The sequence below is a fragment of the Callorhinus ursinus genome, unplaced genomic scaffold (genome assembly GCF_003265705.2).
Source record: "Callorhinus ursinus isolate GAN/ISIS: 27379988/994484 unplaced genomic scaffold, GSC_fseal_2.0 scaffold6, whole genome shotgun sequence".
Taxonomy (NCBI): domain Eukaryota; kingdom Metazoa; phylum Chordata; class Mammalia; order Carnivora; family Otariidae; genus Callorhinus; species Callorhinus ursinus.
Window position 1 is genome coordinate 43,001,384 of NW_027397068.1, and position 12,014 is coordinate 43,013,397.

The 12,014-nt window shown below is 39.0% G+C and overlaps 1 protein-coding gene and 1 non-coding gene across 6 annotated transcripts in view; one reads left to right on the top strand and one right to left on the bottom strand.

The window, feature by feature from the left end:
- Nucleotides 1-2,663: 2,663 nt before the first annotated feature.
- TRNAE-CUC (transfer RNA glutamic acid (anticodon CUC)) lies at nt 2,664-2,735 on the bottom strand. Its single transcript has one exon. It is a non-coding gene; the product is annotated as a tRNA-Glu (tRNA).
- A 555-nt stretch (nt 2,736-3,290) lies between these two features.
- NCOA7 (nuclear receptor coactivator 7) overlaps nt 3,291-12,014 on the top strand; it is a 157,612-nt gene continuing 148,888 nt past the window's right edge. For 2 of the 5 annotated variants that reach the window (XM_073893874.1, XM_073893881.1), the window contains exon 1: nt 3,291-3,784. The gene's annotated coding sequence lies outside the window, so the exon portion shown is untranslated. Of the gene's footprint in view, nt 3,785-8,479; nt 8,498-11,518; nt 11,920-12,014 lie in introns of those variants that run through there. The other 3 variants (XM_073893876.1, XM_073893882.1, XM_073893875.1) reach the window with 2 other exon arrangements.

Below are 12,014 nucleotides of genomic sequence, written 5' to 3' on the forward strand. Positions count from 1 at the left end.
AAATTCAGAGGATGTAATAAGCTGGTAAAAAAGCTAATCAAGTAGGTCCATGGCTTAAATTTAAATTGCTGTCCTTTTATGTAACTAATGTAAAAATATTATTTTTCTATAACCTACCTATTAAAGGAAGAAGATAAAAAAACAAGAATCATGTTTAAGTCAATAAAGTAATAATGATCAAATGGAGATGTGGTAAAAATGATTTTTAAATAGATAAAAACCATACTGAAGAAAAAAAAACACTTTCACAAATCAACATGCTTATCCATAAATGCAAGTACACTGTGTTTGCTGTTGAACTTTTTTCTTAACTAAAAGTTTTCCGCGGTGCCTGGGTGGTGCAGTTGGTCAAGCATCTGACTCTTGGTTTCAGCTCCCGTCATGATCTCAAGGTCTTGGGATAGAGCCTGGCTTCCAGCTGCATTCAGCGTTCTGTGTGGGGTCGACTTGAAATTCTCTATCTCCCTCCCCTTTTGTCCCTCCCGCTCTTGCTGTCTGTTTCTCTCTCAAACAAACAAATAAAAAAAAATAAATAAATGTTTTACACATGTTTCTATAGAATCTGGTAACCCCCAAAACTACTACAGTTGACTTTTACTAAACTTGTCATGCATAGAATTCAATTATACCTCTAAAAGAGAACCTGAAATGTCATATAATTCCTCCTTACTTCTATGCAACACTCCCTATGAGCCATACTATTTGTAAAGACTGCCTTAAAGAAGATGCCAATGTGGCACCAGAAAATTTGTTGTAGTGTGGGGAGTCTTAAAGAATATCAGATCTGGGTTGGGCAAATCAGGTTGGAATCCTGGTTCCCCCACATACTTGTGTGATTTCAAATAGGTTAAATAAACTTTCTGAGTCTGTTTCCAAAACAAGGATAATTGTACAAATTGATTTGATTATTGTAGATAAATTGCTTAGTTCAGTGTTCAGAATCTGAAAGAAGTCATTAAGTTGTAGACATTATTCAGATTGACTCAGTGTAATTCTTTTTCCACTTCTTGCAGTGGAAATGTAGAGCTGTGGATCATAAAAAAATAGAATTACAAGGCCTGAACATGTATATGATTGTTTGCAAGTGAAGTCTTAGCAATCTACTTCTTGATTTAATTGATTAAGTAATCCATTAATACAGCACCAACTATAAAGTCCTTCCCTCCCTCTCCACCCTTGGTTCCTCTCCGCCATTTTAATATTCATTTATACATCACCCTAACCCTGGATATATGACGATTTTGTGTTTAAATGAAATAATTTGACAAGTTCAGAAAAATGTTTTTGGTATGCAGCAAATAACCTTTGCTTTCATCTGTACTGGTTAAATACTTCTAGTCCTTCATCTTTAAGGAAACTCCTCATATGTGGGATATTTCTGCAAACAGTCCTTCAGCATTTCCCCCTTTTTCATAAGTGCGGAACTGAGCACAATATTCTGGCTCTACAAAGCAGCAGCTTTGTGCTGTGTTTAGGTAATGTGATAAAGTACTGCTGTGTCTAAATGACAATATTATTTAGGAAAAGGGTACTTATTTGACTAAAAATAGCCATAGTAGAGGTGAAACACAGTAAGGATGACACCAAGACTAAAGAAAATAAACTCCGTTAGAAAATTAAGCAAACAAGAAAAATGTCCTTTATGCTCTTAATGGGTACACTGCAATTTCTAGAGTCTTTCTTCTTTGGCTTCTTTGACCCTGACTTGGACTGACTCTTCTCCTTCAGACTTTTCTACTTTGTCCTCCTTATATTGGAAGTCAAGCCTGCAAACCTTGCCTCTTTATGCTGCACTCAGTCTCTTAGGAAGCATTTCTACTCTTGGGCCTTCAGTTCTCACTTCAAAGCAGAATCTCCTCCAGATCTATCATTATTAGTCAAAATTTCACTCCATATGTACAGGACAAGTTCACTTGGATGACCTCTTCAAACCAAATCTTAAAGTAACACAGCTTCCTGCTTTACCACGTTCCTAATCAGCACCCTTTCCAAATTAACAGGCCATATTCAAAACCTTAATCGTGCTCTCCTTTGACTTTCTACACAACTGTGAGAGGCAGTTTTATTTGCCCCTTCACGTGCTGGGGGCCAAGGTTTTCCTCGCTCTACTTCCGGACATTTCTGTTGTAATTATGTACAGAGGACCTGGTCGGCCCTGGGTAGGAGTGTTTGCTCTAACTTCTATGCTTTGCTTCTCCTTCCGCAATGTTCTTGTTCAGTAAATCTAGTTTATTTAAGGAGACATGCACTGGAACAGGAAGTGTCCCCCATTTCCCCACTCACCACTCTCCTTACTGTCTTTCCTCTTCACCCACCTTCCTCTCTATCCAGGCCTCCCCTGCATGTCTCATAGGATCTCCACCTTTCACTTTGTTCCCTTCCAACTCTCCAGTCCCTATCTGGGTAAAGCGTCTTACAGGTGCTCCAGCAGGAGGAACCCAATGTTTACATTCTCTTCGGTGCCAACAACCCGAAGGATGCTTTGAGGAACAGGGAAAGAACCTGCTGCTGTACCTGGGTGGAATAGAAGGCGTATTTTAAATCTTAGATTAAATAACATTTAAAGACGAATTCAACTTTTATGAGCGAATAAAATAAATATGATTTTTAAAAAAAGAAAGCGGGTAAGAATTCAAGATTTTTAGGAGGTAGGATAAAACGTTTTCCCTGACCGGGAATCGAACCCGGGCCGCGGCGGTGAGAGCGCCGAATCCTAACCACTAGACCACCAGGGAAGTTAACCGTAGTGCTCCCTGAAGCTTATTTGACACTTAAAAGGAAAACCTCTACGTAAATTGGACCAGTAGAAAGAGAGTTTATTGGCTCTAAGCCCCACCCACTTCGTTACTGTTTTTGAGTCGCAGTCTCCTAAACTGAGGCAAATTTTGGGCGCTCCCAGCCCAGCACCCAGGTGGTTCCTATGGGGAAAAAGCTGGACCCTCCAAATCCAATCCTCTTCCAACTGCCCTGCTAGAAAAGACTAATTACGTAATTAATTCTAATTATGTAACATAAATATCTATATCTATAGAAATGTTAAGAGTACTGCCCGGAAGCTTGTCATTTGCTTTGTTATTTTTTTAATCATCTAGCTGCTCTTTCTAAATCTAACCTCTCTCTCTTTCTGACTTTCCCTCTCACGCAGATGTTAAGTCCCACTAAACCTTGTACTAAATCTAGATAGATTGTCACCGGCGGAGAGCATTTCACGTTGTAGAGCTGGGTGTGACACCGCACACTTCCTTGACACACGGCGCAGGCTCTCTGTGGGTGATGAAGGCCACGTGGCCTTCTAGAACCCGATTATGTATCTACCTTGATGATTACTTATTGAGCCAGGCTAACGAAGCTGAGAGTTGCGGGTGACGTGTCTAGTGAAGCACTGCAGAGAGCATCTGCTTCCGGATCCGAGGAAACCCTCCAAATCCACTGCGTTTCCATTATCCTCATATTTTCTAAGTGTTATTAACCCGGCAATTGCTTCACGTCTCCGCTTTCTGTGCGAGACACGGCCAGGAAATGATGCAATTACCAGAGGAGTAAGAAACCTTACCGCCCAGCCTCGATTCAGAAATCCTCATGAAATAGGAGCAGAAGGCAACAGGATGTAACTCCGCTTTGAAGTGCCAACCGTTCCAGCTGAACAAACGTAACCCAAGAGACCCAGCTCCGCTGCAAGATGGAAGGAGGCTTAAGTAAAACAGATAAAAATTCGTAATGAACTTGCTCACAACCCCCGGCGCCACTGTGAGTTCCAGCGGTCATCCATCACCGCAGAATTTAGGTGAGCCTCTGCTTGAATATTGTTTCTTGTTCTCGGCAACCCAGAGATGGTTTAGATTATTGATAACATTTGTCTAAAATTGTTTAATAATATACAAGCAGGGAGATGAAACGGATTTTTAAAGACTGACAAAGATGGAAAAATCACGAGAAATTTCTAAACTCAATTATATTTTAGATAGGATTCATACTTCTTTCCTCTATCAAGGAATTCTTAGGAAATTAGGTTCAGTAGGTGGAGCTCTTTCCTCTGAATTGCGGGTTACAAGGGCTAAGTAGCAAAGGATCTGGTTTTGAATACAAAGATAAAACAGATATTATTTTTAGAATAATTTCAAGTTTTTATAGGCTTAGTCACAATATGCTACAAAAGGATAGAAAGGTGCAGTAAACACCACCATCCCTCTCTTTTCCCCAGTCACTAATTTCTTCTTCCCAGAGGTAACCAGTGTTAACAGTCTCTTCTGTATCCTAGAAACAGTCTATGCATATACAACTAATATCTAATTCTCCTTTTTCCAGCTTTTTATCTTGAAAAATTCCAAACCTGCAGAAACCTGCAAGTGTAGGAAAATGAACACACATATACCCTTCATCTGAACCTGTGCTGTCCAATTTAGTAAGACCAGCCCATGTGACTATTGTGTGTTGAAATGCAGCTAGCACAAACTTAGCTGTTCTACAGTTGATGAGTGCCTACTGGTTTTTTAAGCCTTAATATAGGGAAAAAAGTAAAATATCTCAATAATTTTTACACTGATTACATTTTTAAATTAGAAATATATTGGGTTGGGGTGCCTAGGTGGTTCATTCGGCTGAGCGCGGGACTCTTGATTTCAGCTGAGTTCATGATCTCAGGGTGGTGAGATCCAGCCCTTTGTCCTGCTCCACACTAGGCGTAGAGTCGGCTTGGGATTCTCTTTCTCCCTCTCCCTCTGCCCCTCCACACCACTTAGGTGCATGCTCTCTCTCTAAAGAAAAAATTTTAAAAAAAGAAATATATTGGGCTAAAATATTATTAAAATTTATTTCACTTTCTTTTCACTTTTTAAGGTATCCACTAGACTATTTAAAATTATATATGTGCCTTGCATTATATTTCTATTTTATACTACTGATCTAGATTCATCAATTGTTAATATTTTGCCATATTTGCTTTCTCTTCATCTTTCTTCTGAAGCATTTTGGGTTAGTTGCAGACATCATAATACTTTACCTTTAAATACTTTTATCCTATATTTCCTAAGAACAAGCAAAACAATTATCACACTTGGGTAATTTAAATTTAATGCAATATTATTATTTATTATACAGTCAAAAATAAAATGTTTCAATTGTCATAATAACACTTCTTATACTTTTTCTTTTTACCCAGGATCCACTCAAGGATTATACAATGCATTTAGTTGTCATGTTTCTGTAGTCTCCTTCCTTTATTCTGGAACAATTCCCCAATTTTTTTTAAACAATATTGATCTTTTTCAATAGTGAAAGACAGTTGTTTCAGAACTGAATTTATCCATTCAGATAAATATCTCTTTTGACAAGAAAAGAACCTTAAGTGATGTGTCCTTCTCCGTGCATTACATCAGAATGTGCATGATGATAATGTATCACATTATCTCTCATGGCCAATGTTGTAGGCCGAATAATGGCCCCCATGGGGATGTCCCTGTCTTAATCTCCAGAACACATGAGTATGTTACTTCACATGGCAATAGGAACTTTGCAGATGTGATTAAGGATTTCAAGACACAAGAAATTATCCTGGATTATCTGAGTGGGCCCCAAATTATAACAAGGGTCTTTATAAGTGAAGAAGAGAGGTAGGAGAGTTAGTGTCCCAGTGATGTGACCCGAGGAAAACTCAACCTACCTCTGCTAGCTTTGAAGAAGGGGAAGGGGACCCTGAGCTGAGGAATCCAGGTAGCCTCTAGAAGCTGAAAAAGGCAAAGAAACGGATTCTTCCCTAGAGCCTCCAGAAAGAAAACAGCCCTGCCAACATCCAGATTTTAGCCTAGTGAGATCCAAAGTCAGATTTCTGGATTACAGAACTGTAAGATAATAAATTCGTGTTGTTTTTAAGCCATTAAGTTTGTGCTAATTTTTTTACAGCAGCTATAGGAAACATATAGTAAATTCGAGCATTTGGTTAAGATGTCCACCATACCTTGAGAATGTATGAAGCTTCTGTTCCTCAGCAAACTTTCACCCACTGACAATCTTTGCTTGAATCAATTATTACCATGGTGATTGCAAGATGGTGTTATTTTAATTTTATCATTCTCATGTAAACAACTTCGCTTTCTCTCCTCTTTTTATTCTCTATTTAATTTTTAAATACAGTTTGGACTCATATTCTTTTTCTGTTTTTATTCAATGTGTTATAATCCATCACTGTCATTTTTCTTAATAGTTGTCCCAAATTTGGCCAGAGGAGTCCTTTTACGTTGGCTCCTGTATTCTCTTGATATGTCTCCCTAATTTTTGAGCACTTCTTCACCTTCTGTCACAAGATAGTGTGGCACAACCTGTGCTTTATAGATTGACTTAGAGAGAATTAAGATCTTTATGCCTTTATCTTTTCTTTTTTAATTTGTTTTATTTTTACACAAAGAGGGACATACTCTACATACTTTTTCTAACTTTTTAAAATTAATATCTTTTAAGGGATGTCCATTCTTTACATAAAAAGTTTTCTCATTACTTTTGATAAGTACATAGTATTCCACTATTTAGATGTTTTATTAAAGCAGCTTCATATCAGTCACTTAGATTATTTCCAATCTTTTGCTTTTACCAAAGTACTAATATGAATAACTTGGCCCAACATAATTTAGCATTTAGTTTTTACAAATTTGCTCCAAAATGACTCAACTTTTAGAGTGCCAATTTCTAATTTGAAGATGTTGTTATACATTGGAAGAAAATTCATTGCATCCAATTCAAATGCACTTATAATATATTGACAGTTTTATTTTTCAATTTGATTTCAGTCTGACTCAGCTATTCTTCTGTTCATTAATTTGTTCATTTATTTAAAAAATACTTATTGACTAATATATGTCAAGGACTATATTAGGCACTAAAGACATCAAGATGAACAAAATGGGATTCCTGACCTTGAAGTTTAGTCTGGTGGGGTTCAAGTAAATAAGGAACAACAGTAGAATAGTGGATTTTAAGAGACATGTAGGGCTATACTTTAACAAATTTATTTAATATATTAAAATGTGCCACTCATCATGCATACTTTACTGATGGGAATATAAAATGGTACAGCTATTCTGGAAAATAATTTGGCAGTTTCTTATAAAACTAAACATGCACTTACCATCTGACCCATCTCTTGTACTCTTGAGAACTTACCCCAGAGAAATGAAAACTTATGTTCACACAAAATCTGTCCACAAATGTTTACAGCAGCTTTTTTATAATAGCCCCAAACTGGAAACCACAGAAATATCCTTCAGGGGGTGAATGTGGTCAAACTGTGGTATATCCATACCATGGAATACTTATCAAAAAAGGGAACAAACCATTGATCCACATAACAACTTTGATGGATCCCAAGGGACTATGAAAAAGCCAATCCAAAAGGTTATACAGTATGATTCCTTTTGTATAGCGTTTTTTAAATTATAGAAATGAGAAGGAATTCGTGACTTGCAGGAATTAGAGATGTGGTGGGGAGAAAGATGGATGCAACTATAAAGGGGTAGGTCATGGTAGCTTTATGGTAATAGAACAATCCTGTGTCTTATTGGGGTGGTGGTAGAATAATCTGTACAGATGATAAAATTGTATAGGACACACAAATACTTAAAAAAGAGTGTATGTAAAACTGATGAAATATAACTAAGCTTGAAAGAGCATACCAATGTCATTTTTCTGGTTTTGATATTAGTGGAGTTACCTAAAATTTTACCATTGAGGGACAACTGGGGCATTGGCGGGGGGCGGGGGGGGAACCTGGGACTTCCCTACATATATATTTTTGCAACTTTTTTGGATCTGTAATTATGTCCTTTGAAAAAAACCCTTTTCAGCTTATTGCACTGTAAATTTCTTTCATCTAATAAATCCAAGCAACAACTACCAGTTCAGTTTAGGGGTTCATTTCAGAATTTTAAATTATATCTTAGCTACAGTGTCTTTGTACCTGATAAGTTTTCCAGAAAATTTAGAAAATATGTAATGAATTCTCTAGCTACTGAACAGACTTTTCAGCAGAAATAAAACAGCAGAAACTCTCCAAGAACAGGTAACTTTTCAATGAACTGTGAATAATAAAAGAAAAGGACAAATTTATTGGGCTTAATCTAAATAATCAGCCATTAGTTCTACGTGTTGACAGGCACCCAGACAGCAATCCGTTTCTATAGACGTCAGTATTTCTTTCTCAATACACTCTGGCAGCCTCCTCCTTTCTAATGACAAGGAGATTTCTACCTCCTCCTTAGACTTTATTACTGACTGAGAGAAGCACTGAGCCTAGGCCCATCCACAAAAGGACCTATTTACAGTTTTCTCAAAATTCAAGGGGTATCTATGATGCGCTGGACCAATGATAGCAGCTGTAAAAATGAACCACTATTAAATAGTGAACTCAATTCTGTCTCTTTAGGTCCAAGAGGGCCACCCACAGACCTCCACAGATGTCATTAGCATTTACCTGCCATGGAACTCCTGTGTCTCAACCAACCTAAGTCAGGTGTGTGAAAGATGTTTCCATGCTAGGAAGAGAAGGATAGGTTTAACCACTGAAGAGTGAACTTTCTTGGTGCCCATAGATTAAACTCATCACCCAATACACAAATCTCCTCTCCAACACCTTTACGGAGAAAACTACTTTCCACAGGAGTTTTAGTTCTTTCAGTGGTTGTGAGCTCATTGCTTATCCAAGGAGCATCTTTCATTCTGGCAAAGTATTAGAGCAGTATGTGCTGATGTTCTTGGAATTCCAGTTCAAGGGAAGATAACCAGTGAGTGTTGTGCTTAAAAACAGACACACTAGGGGCACCTCAGTAGCTCAGTTGGTTGAGCATTTGACTCTTGATTTTGCTGAGGTCACGTTCTCAGGGTCCTAAGATCCAGCCCCTGGGCTCAGCATGTATCTGCTTAAGATTCTCTCCCTCTCCCTCTGCTCCTCCGCCCACTCCCTACTTCGGGCATACACTCTTCCTCCCTAAAAAAAAAAAAAAAAGAAAAGGCACACTAGCCACACTTCATTACAAAATTATCTTTATTTTTTTGTTTTTCCTTTTAATTTTTTAATTTAAATTCAATTAATTAACACATAATGTCTTATTTGTTGCAGGGGTACAGGTCTGTGATTCCTCAGTCTTATATAATACCCAGTGCTCATTACAACACATACCCTCCCCAATGTCCATCACCCAGTTACCCTATCCCTCCACCCCTCTCCCTACAAAATTATCTTTAGATAGTTATGTAAGAAAAATACTGCACACATTTGCAACAACAGTTGCTATTGTTTGGTGGTGTTTCCCAAAGCCTCAGCGGACTCTGGGCTGAGCCTGGAGCCCCAGGCAGGGCTCGATCTCACAACCCTGGGGTCATGACCTGAGCTGAAATCAAGAGTCCAAGGCTTAACTGACTGAGCCTCTCAGGTACCCAAGGGATACAACTTTTTCTTTCTCTTTTTTTTAATATTTTATTTATTTATTTGACAGAGACACAGCGAGAAAGGGAACATAAGCAGGGAGAGCGGGAGAGGGAGAAGCAGGCTTCCTGACGAGCAGGGAGCCCGACATAGGGCTCGATCCCAGGACCCTGGGATCATGACCCGAGCCACCCAGGTGCCCCCCAAGGGATACAACTTTTAAGAAAGAAAACCTTTATTACATTAATGTATATTATACATTGAAGGTCATATTCTTGACTTTAGTCTAAGCATCATTCACATACTTGAAGGTCATATTCTAGACTTTAGTCTAAGCATCATTCATGGATTACCTCATTTAATCCCTATATCCATCCCATAAAGTTGATACTATTTTCATCCCCCTTTTACAGATAAAGCAACAGAAGTTAAGCAACACATCCTAAGTCAGCACAGGGAGAACTATAGTCTGAGGTCAAAGCCTGAATTCTTAGAGATTGCCATGTTCTCAGGAAGTACACGTTCTAATGAGGTTCGATCTTTAGTGTACTAAGATTTCCCAAATTATTTTACGTATTTCATCTTATCTCCCAATTAAAATTTCACCTTTTATTTAGAGTGGCGCTGTCCAGAATAATTTTTTTGTAATAATGGAAATGTTCTATTCTATACAAAAGAGTAGTCACTAGCCATGTGTGACTCTTCAGCACTTGAAGTGTGGCTAGTGGAATGAAAAAATACATTTTTAATTTAAATTTAAGTGGCCACATGTGGCTACTGTTGGACAGCACACATCTAGCACACTAGAAGATAAAGGAATGATTTTGTTTCTTCTGATTTCTCCAGAAGGACAGAGCTTGGGCAAATCAATAAATGCTAAATTAATGAGAAGGAACTAGTGAAGAATCTTTAAGAGGGGATTTTTTCTCCCTCTAAGCCGGGGAGCAGAAATCTCTATTATACCAGGACTTCCACTGTAATGTTATAATAAGCATACGATACAGTATGCAGTCCTAGAGGAGTTCCTGAAGATAGGAAAGAGGATCCTTAAGTTACCTTCAATGTTCTTGAAAGGCTGGCAAACATTTTATAGATTGCTGCTTACTACTTTTAAAATACATACTCAGTTCTATCTTTGTCTAATAAAAAAGATCACTAGTTTCTTGCCAAAACATGGGGTCTATATAAAGAAAAACAGAAGGGGACTCTTGGTGGCAAAAGGATGGAAACAAGTCAAGAATTGCAACTCATTGAACATTTCTACAAATGTCCTATAAACTGCATTCTAAGGCAGGCTTCTTTATAAGCATTGTTAGAGTAAGCAACTGTGAAATTCTCTTTAAGTGGCTTCGTTCTGTCATTTATGCATCACATATATACATAAACGTTTCTATAACTGAGTTATTCTGAATTTGGAGGTAAAATATCATGAATAATAAATGGTATCTTTTGAATATAAACTGGAGCTCTAGATCAAAGTCCTCAAAGTGGCCAAGTCATGTGCCACTGTTTCCTGACTCCTAAGCATTTCAGTTCCTACCTTGCTCCACATGAAACTCCTCTCAAGAAGTCTTAGCGATTTTATCAGTTTGTACGGCTATAGAACATGTCTTTGCCCATTTTAAAAAAGTAACCTTAGATTTCAAAATCATGAAAGCACTCATCAAACAAGTGTGAGAATGGCTCAGCTGATTTTTCTGGAGATCCCAATCAATCTTTTGATTCAATAAAATCAGCTCTTTGTATTTTAAGAGTCTAATTTTCCCTTGAAAATAACTTGCAAATAACACAACGCCTAAAGATGTAAACCGGAGGTCCAATTTTATATACGTTCAGTACAGAATTGGGCAATTATTCCATACCTTGCAAAATAGTATAACATGACCACTTGCAACTGAAATCCCAAAGCCCATAAGCAGCATCAACAGCCCAGAGGAGGCCGCTATCTAGTGTGCCTGTGTGTATGGCCTCTGACATACCAATGTTATCAGGCCAGCTGCAGACTGTGCCTTGACTTTTTTTTTTCTTTTTCTGTGTGTGTAAGGGTAAACCTCAAGGCCAAATCCTCCTAGTCATCTTGCAGTGCTAGTCATGGGACCTTAGAGGAAACAGCTCCCAAGAGGGGATGGGAAGCTCACCAGCACTGCCCCGTTGCTGATGCAAATCCTCCCAACCAAGGCTCTCTCGGGTCTCTGCCAAGAGCCGGTCCGGGGAACCCAGTTGCTACGTCCCTACTGCTGAAGTGATTGCAGTTTGGCAGCAGCCGGGATGCTGTACCAGGGTCGGGAGCGGGAGGGGGAGGATATGATGGGCCCCTTTGCGAAACGTAACGCCGGAAAGGACAGACGGATGAATTTATTGTGGCCAGTGGTCCCTAAGCTGGAAGGAAACTCAAGGCTTTAAGACTCGGGGAGACGCTTTATAACTCCAGCTCTGCTCTCAAAGCCTCACTTCCCACGAAGAGTGGTGGCCACGGCGGGCCAGCTGTAGGGGATGCGGCCCGGGGCGAGGTAAGAAGACCCTCCCAGACTTCACCGCCCGGCGTCCCGCCGGCCGGGTAGCAGCGAGCTCCCTCTCGGACGCGTCACAATGGGCCGAGGCCTGC